This window comes from Phalacrocorax carbo, chromosome 13 (assembly GCF_963921805.1).
Source record: "Phalacrocorax carbo chromosome 13, bPhaCar2.1, whole genome shotgun sequence".
Taxonomy (NCBI): Eukaryota; Metazoa; Chordata; class Aves; order Suliformes; family Phalacrocoracidae; genus Phalacrocorax; species Phalacrocorax carbo.
The window spans coordinates 17,293,891-17,305,940 of NC_087525.1; the positions used below are offsets into that span (position 1 = coordinate 17,293,891).

Below are 12,050 nucleotides of genomic sequence, written 5' to 3' on the forward strand. Positions count from 1 at the left end.
CTGTGCCCAGGAGAGTCACACCTCGGGTTGGGTTTCCTCTCACGAGTGACCAGGTTGGGGGACATGCAAATCCTCCCACTCTCCCACAGCTGTGGCTGACTCTGGGCCCTCAGCACTGAGGGGTGAGGCAGTGGTACGCTGCTCCTGAGGGGAGGCGCTGGGGAACCTTCTGGAAGCCCTGGGGGGTGGAGGGAGCAGCTGCCAGCCCCGGGCAGGCTGCCTCAGACCACCTGTGGGGCTGCGGCGTCCCTTCAGCTTTGCTGTTACAGCCCATGTGTGTGACAATGGGCATTTTATGTGGTGAATAAGGTGCTGCCGACAAGACGGCCCTGAGGAAAACTCCAGGCCTGAACACCCCACGCGCTGGCTGGTCCCTTGCTCCAGTCAGCTGAGGAACCCTGTGTTTATTAGGATGAAGGAAGGGTGCTTTGGATTGCACCCGTGCCAAGTATTCCACATACACAAATGAGAGACAGCCAGGCCTTCGTAATTACTCTGTTCCCAGGAAGTTTTTACCTTGAATACTGCTAATGCGCTCTGAAATTAACACTGAACTTGTACAAGCGGAGTGACAAAAGCATGGGCTGCCTCACTCTTAAATACATCTTTATTTTACTGTGCCATACATAGGTCAGAATAGCCAGTAATTGGTAAGGCTGATGATACACATTTAAAGAACAAAAACATAACTGAAATGGAAGAATTATCTTGTTCACTGATCCTATTTTGGAAAGCTAGAATGACCTCCCCTGGCAAGAAAACCAATTGGTCTGGGGCTCGCACGCTTCTGAAAAACGTTATCGCTGAATGTTTGTGTAATGCCTGATATCTATGGTCTGCTGTGACATTAAACAGGGATGCGGACTCCTGCCCACAGCATGTAAACTGTAAATGTGATAACAGTACTGACCTCTTCCTTCCAGTCTGCGGGGGGAAGCACCGGGGCTGGAGGTGTAATTGCAGTAGGAAAAAAAGCAGATCGATCTTCATGGGCTCTTGAGGAGCTGGTCTCTGCTGAGAATACCGCTGAGGCAAGTTCATGTTAAATATACCTGAACAGCCAGCCCCACATAATTTCTTATGGACTAGAAAGTAGCCATTTGGTGGTGGCAACTTTTAGGTACAACTGAATTAAAAGATATACTTGTGTATTTAGAGAAAGATGCTAACAAGGCCACCCAGTGTGTACTTGAATTGTTGAACCCTGTATTAGAACAGACTATTAAAATGAAGGTACAAAAACTACACAAAGGAGAACATTAACAATTTTAACGAATAATAGTTAAATGTAATTAATAAATTATTAAATATAAATTAAATAAATAACCATATTATGAATTTTTACTGATATTTTAAATCATGAGCAGCAGGTCCCAGTTGTATACATTAATTAATCTTGTGTTTTCCTTGAAATGTATAGCTTGCTATTTTACTTTTCTAAAAAGTAACCACAGCTAAAATCAGTAACAGAGATAAATAATAGAAATGTAATTGTGGAAGTTCTGGGGTTTGGACATCAATGTTTAATTAAGGCTTTAAGACAGCACTCTTGACAGAACTAGGCAAACACAGGTGACAAACACAAATACTTAGACCATGTGAAGAAAGGAAAGCCTTTATGGTTAAAGGGTCTAACAGTGTTTTTTTAGTGAACTAGAATAAAGATATTCCCCCTCCGCAAAGGAAAGCAACTTTGCTTTCTTCTGGACTTTTATATAAGGATAGTGGAGCATTGTCACACTCAAAAACTCTCCCTTTTGGCTATTCAGCAAAGAAAGGAGGAAAAAAAGTTTTTCTTCTCTCCATAATACTTACCAGTTTGCTAATGACATTGAACACAGAATATGAAGGATATGCAGTTCATAAAACCTCCAAAGGACACAGGAAATAGTAGGTTAATAAGGGTGGGGGCTTGTAAGATCTATGCTTATTCTGCAGACAAATGTGATGTTTTTGGATCTGTCAGCTGCATTTAGTAACAGAGATACAGATTTCCTGTAAATGCAAGCAGGGATAGACTGACGATTTATCTACATACAGAGTTGTGCTGATTTGACTAAAGGCTTGACTGCACATGGAATTATTCAAGAATAAAAGCAGCGTTCTTACTGAATAACTTCTCGTGCAGACATGCTTGTTCTAGAATACAAAGTAGAATAAGGTAATCATGTTATGTGATAGGCTTCTATACGTAGAATATTTTTGTATGGCTGTTACCATTAAACTCACACCCTGCCTCAGCCTGAAATAATTTTCAAGTACAGTAATATCTTAAACTTGAATTTTAAAAAATATCTTCATTCAAAATTCTGGGAATCCTTTCAAGGATTTTTTTTTTTTCTGTTGAAGCTAATTTGTCTTAGTTTGATTGAGAACAGATTTTAAACACATGAAATCACTGTAGATTTCCTGTACTTTCCTTATAAATTTCGTGGAATCCAGAGTCTTACCTGAGCTCAAGCCTCTGAAATCTGGATTTGTGTGTGGCTTGAACCCATGTCCTCTCATTCTGGGGACACACTGACTTGACAGTCTTCCAGCGTCAGTTCCACAGTTCCCTAGGGTGAGGATTTTTCTGCAATTCTGTATATTTCTGGCCCTTCTGTTTACTTATGCCCACATTCCTCCTCTGTATAAGATACTGCATCTTCCAGCTGTCTGTACCTCAGCAGTCTCTGGTCAGATGTCTCTATGAGTTGCTAGGAGGATGGAGAATCACATGCGAGTTCGGATTGCCTTCTGGTGTGAATAGAGCAGAAAGTGTCATTTCGGGAGGGACATCTGCAATTGTGCTCTGTATGAAAGCTTGTGCAAGAAAAAGCAAAAGAGGTGATAGAATAAATGATTAGCCTTTGTCTTGAGAGAACTAAGATTTTCAGCATCAAATCCTGCACAATAAAGAGACCAAAGCAGTTCTAAAAATTATCTGTTTCCTTCCTCTGTTGAAAGGACTAAGAGAGCCCTACCTTCTCCTTCCCCACCCCTCAATCAGCATGGAGATTGCAGTCTCACAAGCAAAGTCTTTAACAGCATAGTGTGAGTCTTAGGACATAAAAGGAATGGTCTGAGGCAGCATAGGGAATAATAGGTTGCAGAGGGCAAAACGGGAAAAAGAGGAAGTCATAGGACTCAGAATATTGAGTAAATGGGAAGGTCTGGGACCCAGTACCAAGGGTCTGTTCAGGCAAGAGGTAGAGGCGAAGCCACAAAGAGCTTTAGTTGGTGAGAAGTTGTCATCTTTACTATTGTTCCAGACCAACTGCACTATACATTGGAGCATTTTCCAGATTGTGACTCACAGAGTCATTTTTTATAGTGTATCACACTATGAAATGCCTTAACTTCACTGAGGGGAGAAGGCATGCTACTTCCTTGGCACCACTCTTCTTCTATTATAACCTCTAGCCCACCAAGTTAAAGTGGGCCCAGATGGCTTCAAAGTGAGGTAAATGGTTTTAAAATCAGCTAATTATTTCTAGCTATACTTGAATAGATAACTAAAAAAAAGGAAAAAAATCAAAGCTGGAATTATAGGAGACATGAGTACATACTTCATGCACTTGCACTGTATAACTTTGTCTTACTGCTATACTGCTAAATATAGTTTTACTAGTGCTAGCTTTATGGCAAAGTCTATGTTGTGTCACAGCGGATTAAATTAAAGATTAAATTAAGAAATTCCTTAGTCACAACTGTCTTGGGCCACCGGTCCTTCCCTTTTCAGAAGGGAAAAATGGAGACATGGTTACTAAAATATAGACATAATTTTAATGTTTCTCCACTGCTAATTGTTAATGCTTGAGAATTTTCTAAACAGAAAAAATGCAAGACAGCTGGAGATTCTGTGCAGGTCAAGCATGGCCTGTTCTATAGAGTCCCCTCCTATAACTAATCTGCTAAGCAGACAGCAGCAATAGAAAATCCTTTTAGTATAGGTGCTGTCCAGCTATAGAATTGCAAAACCTTAGGTCTAGGGATTAGCATCATTTTAGGAATGATGGAGGGAATCCTGCATCCAAGGCTTCACTAATCTGAAAAAGTAGCAATGTGTCAGCCTTTTAGCCTGATCCCCTTGTGCAACGGTCAGGCCTGACAGTTTTTTGGTTTTAGGTGATTTAAATCTACAATAATTACTGTTCTGTCTGTGAGTTAGTAAACTGGCCTGAAAAAGCTTTTGAACAGGTGAATGATCAGAGATGAAATAAAGACATATTAATTGTGTAAAATTATCAACTTTTAGACTTGCAAGCTGCTTAGTATAGAAGGAAAGGCTTTTTTTTCTGTCTTTCCAATGATAAAAGACACTTGTTCTTTTCTTGCTTTGGTAGGACTTTCTACCTTAGATAGGTCTGAGTCAAACACCCACGTTACTGGAGAGCAGATGGGGAACCAACAGGGAGATTTTTCTTGGATGACCTATGGCAAGAAATGCATAAAGACTTGAAATGCAGATTGAACCAGCGCCTCTCATTCAGCAAGGAACTGAAAAGTGTAAAAGAGGGAGAGGGAAGTGAGAAAGCAGGGATGAAACTGTGGCCCCTTCGTTCTCTGATGCTGAGCCAGGGACGAAGGAGCAGAACTGACAGCAGTTGGAGGATTAGACTACTGTCCCACTAACTTAGATTACTGAACCCTGCTTTAACATACATTTCACACTTACAGCTGTGCAGTGACTGACACATGAGGAACAAGTCCTTGAACTTGTGCAGTGAACAGCTATCCATGGTTCTCACTAATTCCTGTGCAACCACTCAGCTCTCTGCTATCGCTACCAATAAGACTGCATTGCCTGACATTAATGCTCCTTTAACACATACCTTTTCAATTTTGTTATTTACTACTGGCAGAAGGGATTTTTGTAATGGTTTTCATTACAGTATTTGGTATTTCAATACTTTTTTATTTGTTAATAAATTGTAAAATATGTTAAGGTGTAAGTGCTTGGGGAAAAAGGAAGGGTCATGAAGTTATATCAGAAAACTTTCATAATGTTCAAACTATTTTATAATGTTAGAAGAAAGCAACAGTAAATAAACAATATGCTACAACAGCACACTCCATTCCCTCATTATTCCTTCATACAGGTTACCACTTATAGTGGAGATGGGGCACACAGCCCCAGAGTGACTACACCTCCTTTTTTTCAGTGGTGACAGATGCTGTCTTCTGGTTGGTACTGGGTCTTGAGCCTTTCCTCAGTAGTAGTTTTCACTCTGCATCTAATTTTCAGCCGTACAGATGCAGCACATCAAGATAACACAAAAATCACTGGGCACTTCAGCATCCTAGCAGCACCATCGGCAGCACCATTTTTCCTTCAAAGACACTCTCTTTCACTGTTCTGCAGCTGCGTAGTTAAGCTCTCTGCTGCATGCTCTCAGTAGACTTGATTCTGTAAAACAATGGCAAGACAATGGCAAGACACTGTTACTCAGAAAGTCTCATCCTGTCCAGATAAATTAAAAAGTTAGCCTAAGGACACTGTGCCTTCATGTTGAATGGTGTATATAAAACTTGTAAAGAAAAAACATAGTTCTGAATATGTGTTCCATGAATTGAAAACTGGAACAACATTTTCCCTGTTAAAAACTGTCTTCAAATAAGATTGAGATTTGGTTTTTTTCTGGTTTGGTCAGGAAAACCTAAGTCAATTCAGAACAAAATATAAAAAAATTCCTTAAATCTGAAAGATTTCCATACTAACAATAACCCCTAATAATAGCTGCATTCTCTTAGGAGAAATAACTGGTATGTTGATTGGCACCCTTTGAGCAATAGAGTGGTTGCTTGGCACTTAAGTTTGCAGTAGAGTTGCAATACTTCTATGCATCCAAGAGACAAAAATGATTATTCAACATTATTCCAGGTTCTAGTTAGACTTTGTCTGTAGTGAAATATGCCTGTTAAGGCCAAGTCCAAACTCAGTGATTTTTAACTCATTACAAAGATGCTTAGGCTAAACTTCTCTTTTGGAATAATTTTTTAAAGAAAGACTGAAAGAAAATGGGATGTTTATGTTAAAACTCTGGTTGTTCTAGGAAAAGAATTGTGAGACAGAAATCCTCTGCCCATGAAACAAGTACACCGCTAACAGGAGCTTCCTTCACTGGATGGGCTGCTTAGTGACATTCCCAAACAAAAAGATCAACAACATCACTGGAAGTCACCCCTTGACTACAGCAGGGTAAGGATTCATCTACGGGTCCTATCTGTGATACTGTTTTGGTAAGAGAAAACCTTTTGTACTGATGTCAGGAAGCAGCAAAGGCAGCTGCTCCAGCAGGGAATGTGGAGCCAAGGGCAATGACACGGTCACCAGGGCAGGGTCCTGGCTGTCCCAGGGAGGAAGCAGGGCAGGACCATAGATAGCAGCTGATGTTCAACCAGGAGTTCAGATCATTAGACAAGTTTGTGGTGATGAGGCAGGTTCAAGGTCAAGCTGTCAGTCTATCTGCAAGTCAGGATCAGACCCAGTGAGTGTAACTGGTCATGATCTCTGAGCAGGTCCATGGTGACAAGGTGAGGCCAAGGTCATCAGCCCATGGGCTGGGCTCAGGATCAGTAGGGCCCTTGGCCAGGCCAGAGACTGGCACTCCTATGGTCTAGCTCAGGCAGGGACTGAGGGAGCTCCAGGGTCTGTGGGCAGGGTTTTGGGGAGACCCTGGATGAAGCCGGTGAGGGCCATTAAGGCCTGTTAGAGCCCTGAGGGCCCTGACAACTACAGAGTAGAGTACTATCACCAGCTTATGTAGTGTGGGCCGTTCAAAACTTATTAGGTGCTAAGAACTTTTACCTTCTGATGTTTGAAGACTTCCTAGGGATAAAACATTCATCCCAGAGTTTTCATGTTCCCTGGAAGTAGTGTTAGAGTACAGTTTTATCAGTCATGTGTATTATTTAGATCTGACATACTACTTCCACTCAAAACCAAATCATTTTATCAGTGAAAGAGAAGTGGAAAATGCAAATTGCTATTCTGTAGAGGTAGGTGTATAATTCAGAGCATGCCCAGAACTCTGCATTTAAGAAAATCATTCCAGGAGCATCTCTTCAGTCTCTTCTGCAACAACAACAACAAGAAGAAGAAGTCTTAACTTTCAGCCTGAAATCTTTCATTCCTTTCATATACAACAAGCTTACTGACTAACATGCATGGGCAATTATCTGAAGGTCATGATAAGTCTTACTGCAGAAGTGTGTGAATTTTATGCTATTCGGAGAGTCTCCGTTTGGACCCATTCTAAAGGTTATTCACTAAAGGAAAATGAGAGCATATAACAGGCTTTCTGCTTATAGTGAATTTTTAATGCAGTTAATATTGGCTTATTTTGTGTAAATAAACAAGAACTGAGAAATCTAAGGCTAGGTAGAGGTCAGATTTTGTCATTTAGGGTCTGTTCCTAAAAGGCCTCTTCTCTCAAATAGTACCTCATACAGAATGCACAGAAATGAAAGTTTTAGTCAATTAAGTTTGTTTAAATGACATTATGGAGGATAAGCCCAAATTGTTTCAGAAAGTGTTATCCTAGTGTTCAGAGACCTTGTACTTAGGCAGTCAGCCAGAATCTATCACCATGGATTCACAACAATCAAGGCCTTGACAAGTTTTATGTCTAAAGAAAACCAGTTAGTCAATTAATGGTTAAAGACTTCAAAACATCTTTTTGTTAGTATGACACTGATTCAAAAGATAAAAGCCTAAGCAAATCTTTTCAACAGTTTTCTGTTCTTTTCTCCAAATCTTCTGAGGAGGAGGAATGACAAAAAAAAAAAATCCAACCACAAATCCTGCTAGAACACATAATAGTTAACTAGTAGCCAGTCGTTTAGAGTAACTCTTCCATTAGCAATTCGTACATTTCCTCTAAAACAGAAAGAAACTTTCAATGGATTTTATGGTTTCAGACTTGAGTCTGTTCTTTAATTGGATGTCGCCATTTAATTTTGAATGAAATAGTTTTTCTTTTATTGCATTCTGATACATGCCAGCTTTGATAGAGAAAGCAAGCAGCATAATGCTTATATGGCACATTAAGAGCCACACTCTGTTGTGGCTTTACACTTCAGAGACCCTAAATTCTACAAAATTTGTTCATTAAAAGGCTTGACTACAGCAGTCTCTGTGTTAGAGGTAATGCAATAATTGAACAAGGCACAATTGCTTTTTGCAAAACCTATTTTTAAACTCTACGAAGGGAGAAAATAACAAATTGTCTGCCCTGATTTCTCTTCATATTCTTTAGCTAGCTCAATCAAACAGAGTTACCCTTAATGCAGGAGCTCCTCGATGAAATTCTGTGGCCCCGGTAATACATATAATCAGACTGCATCATCATAGAGATTTTTCTCATCCTGAAATCTAACAAGATGTCTTTTAGGAATCTTTCTTCAGAAGACACATGGTTCTGATTCATAAAGCTGCTGAGAACTCACTGCTGTAAGTACCATCAAGCAGCCTCTAAATATTATGAGGCTCACAATGGACATAATCTAAGTACATGCACACACACTGCCTTGTAGATTTTCTTTGCTTACAACTTTGAGCCTCCTCAGCAGCCATTTGGATGCCTCCTAGAACAGCCAAGGATTTAGGGTGTGCTGATTCCTTAAAACCTTTTCAAGAAAATTTGGTCCTGGTACATGCCTGCCCAACTCTGCTGACATCAGCAAGTTTGCAAAAGAACATAAATGGCCTAAATATGGGAAAATATCCCTGCTAGGATTAGTGTTGAAACAGAAAACCGTGCTAATACATTGGTGGACTCAGCTTTCTACCTGGAATTCTGCAATCCAATTTGTGTAAGTTCTCACAAGCAGTGCTGTCTTCCAAAATACCAGAGTTTTCTTGGTCCCCAAGAGCTCCAGCTATGTAGGTGATCTGGAATATACAATTTAGATCTTCAAATGCAGTGGGTGTAATATCTGCAGACCATACCTTGGGTTTAGGAATATTCTATGTAGAAGATCCAAAGCCAGACTAAAAGTGTATTCTCCTGCCTGAGTTTCAACACCAGTCTGGAAAATGCTTTGGCCTAGAGCTGCTCCCAATCCTTCTGCTACAGCCCACAATTTATTTTCTTTTAAATTATTATTTTCAGATTAGCTTGCTTCCTTTATCAGTGAACAGACCTGCAGTGAAACCAGTTCTCCTGTTGCAAAATACTGCATAGGTTTTCCCCCCTTCCACTCAGATTCAACTTCTGTCCTTTCATTGCACCCATCCAAAAAATTCTAAACCCATTTTACTTCTTTCTGTCCTATTTCAATAATTGTCGTACTCAAAGGCACCTGCAGAGAAGACTGATGAAGCATCTTCCAGCAACCATCAACTTTCCAAATGTATAAATTATTTATTCAGGGTTCAGGCACGAAGACCAGTCTGTTCACTCCTACCACAGTGGCAACTTTACCAGTAAGGTAGACACATATGTGTTACCCAGTGCCACCATTTTCAGAAAAAACAACCTCAAAGCATCAGCCAGAATTCCCCAAACATCACAGAGTCTGAGGAACGGAAGAGGGCACATTGGGGACAGCTTGTAAGGGAACTAAGAAATTATATGTCCGTAGTACTTTTGTCCTTGTTAATATGAATAGTGGTTACTAAAGTCTGTGGAGATGACTTCAGCTATTCAGGTTAAAGGTCTCTCTACAAAACTACCATTACACTATCACCCTGGCTGATAGCCTCTCCACCTCATAGCGCTAGAAAGAGATTTTGTTCTATGCATAAATTACATTAAATTAACCATCAATGGCAGGTGGATAGCGAAATTACATGTTTTTAGTGAAGCCAGCAGTTGGGATTTTCAAAGGCATTCTTCTTTTAGTTTCAACAGTAATATCAGTGAAAGAATGTGCACCCTGAAAAATTCTGCCTTTGCATTTTCTTTTTGGCTGGAAACCAAATTGCTGTCAAAAGGTGCAGCTCATCAAGAGAGGAAGCCTTTGTTTTGTTTAATTTCAAAGTTATAAAACATAAAACCGTGAAACTGTGGTAATAACTTTTCAGCCAACTTAAGCAGGGATGCAATATATTACCAAATGTTTCCTGAAGCAATGAAGATCCGAAGTGTGGTTTCCTCTTTTCTTTTTGCCCCAACAGTTACATTTTTTTGGTGAAAGATAAACTTATTCATAATTTATTTTCAAATATATGTTTTCATTAACTTAGGTCTAGAGTTATTTAGAAAACAGGAGAAAGTGTTTATCACTGTTTTCATTTGATTAGTTGAAATGTTCCTGGAAATATCAACATTTCAACATGTGAAACATTTTCATTAACTTTACCAATGTCAACAGGGACTGGCTCTGCAAAATGTCAAAGGTGGTAGATCTGTGCCCAGCAGCCAAAATATATTGGAAAACTAAATCAACTCAGTAAATCTGTCCCCAAACCACCAGACAGAATTGAGGTGCAAGCTTTAGAGCTGTCCCCTCTTTCCAAATCCACAGCATGAACTCTCCTGAAAGAATCCACTTTCCAGAACATTTCATGCATCAACCATTAAAAACAAACAACCAAACAAGAAAAAACCCAGGCTTTTCAAAATGTCTCAGGCTGGGTGACCAGAATAGCCAAGTCATGAATCATTTGTAAAAAATCTTGACCGTGGTCATTGCTGCAACATATTTGGAAATCCTTGGATCCTCTGGGCCTGACCTAGAATATCATTCAAGCACACATATATGACTACACACGAGCAGAGTTCCTCTTGGGGTTCCCGCTTCTTCATCTGCCAACTGCAACGTTTTGAGGTGGAGAGCAGAGTTTTGCTAGGTAAAAGCTAAGGCGGGGGTGTGTGTGTGTGTGAAGTTCACAAATCCACTATAAAGTTCACATTTGACCATATTATAACCCAGCAGAATTCACATGTAAAGTAACTTGAGACATTTCCATGACATCCACTGGGAACCAACTTGGAAGTTTTAAAAAAAAGGCAGGAGAAAGAACTAAAAAAAAATCCATTCTACTACAATAAAACACGCAAGTTAAGCTAATTATTAAAGCATGCTCTTCAAATTTCTAAAAACTTTCATTAAAATTAAGCACATGAACCAAGACTTAATCAACTGTAGTTATCAAACTCAGCCAGTGGTAAGCCACAAGCTCTGAAAGGCCCCATTTGACTGATAAATGTAACCCTTTTTTTCATTTGTACAATAAAAGTAGCAATATTGTTTTATGTGAAATGCGAAAAAAATTATTGCAACCAAAAGTCACCATCGCTCCCAAGCTGAGAGCTTGGCCCTGGTCCTCCTCTCACTGGGACTGCAAGCATGGCTTCACAGATACCTCTGACTTACATGGTGTGAGAGCTCAGTGTGCCCTTTTGTATACAAAATTTTAGCACACCGCAATCTCTGATGGCTGATTACCACCCTCCCTCTCTCCTTCTTCCTTTATAACCGGGTTTATAATGAAAACGTTGACACAGCCTTAACTATGGCAACATTAGCATTTGCCATTATAATTAACAGATTCTTTTTTTCCCCCCTTTCTGATTTACATGCATATACTCTTCCCAGTGCAGCAGCTACAGATGGTATAGCTTGTAACATATACTAACCCTAAACAACAAATACGTTCTTTTTAGAGTACGTCTCTGATAAATTTTATTTAAATGTAAAAGGTAATAGGCAGAAAATGTAGTTTGCTTACAAGTTTCCTTTATGGTTGTTTGACTGTCACTTTTCTGCAGATTTATGATAATCATTCTTGCAACAAAAACGTTTACTTCACTGTCTAAATAATAAGGTAATTTGTTACAGCTAATTACTCAAGTGCTTCCTTAATCTCAATTAAAAGATTCAGGCTGATTTTCTACATTTCTGCAGCAGTATGTTCCAGAATATCTTGTTAATGTATTCCCAATCACATATTTGTTAAGGAATGCATGGTCCGTGCAAAACTGAAATGCTAAAATACATAGCTGCAATCTTAAACAATGATTTATTATGACATGGGATGTGGGACATTTCCACAGCTTTTGTGATTGCAGTAATGAAGCTGTAAACCAAATAGCATGAAATGAAGCAAGGCCTTACAA

General features: G+C 39.6%; 1 long non-coding RNA gene across 1 annotated transcript in view; it reads right to left on the reverse strand.

Moving 5' to 3' along the window:
• Nucleotides 1-600: 600 nt before the first annotated feature.
• LOC135315625 (uncharacterized) overlaps nucleotides 601-12,050 on the reverse strand; it is a 118,472-nt gene continuing 107,022 nt past the window's right edge. The window contains exons 13-14 of the long non-coding RNA XR_010375111.1: nucleotides 8,776-8,878; nucleotides 601-5,392 (exon numbers count right to left, since the gene is read on the reverse strand). This is a non-coding gene — a long non-coding RNA (uncharacterized LOC135315625). The remainder of the gene's footprint in view (nucleotides 5,393-8,775; nucleotides 8,879-12,050) is intronic.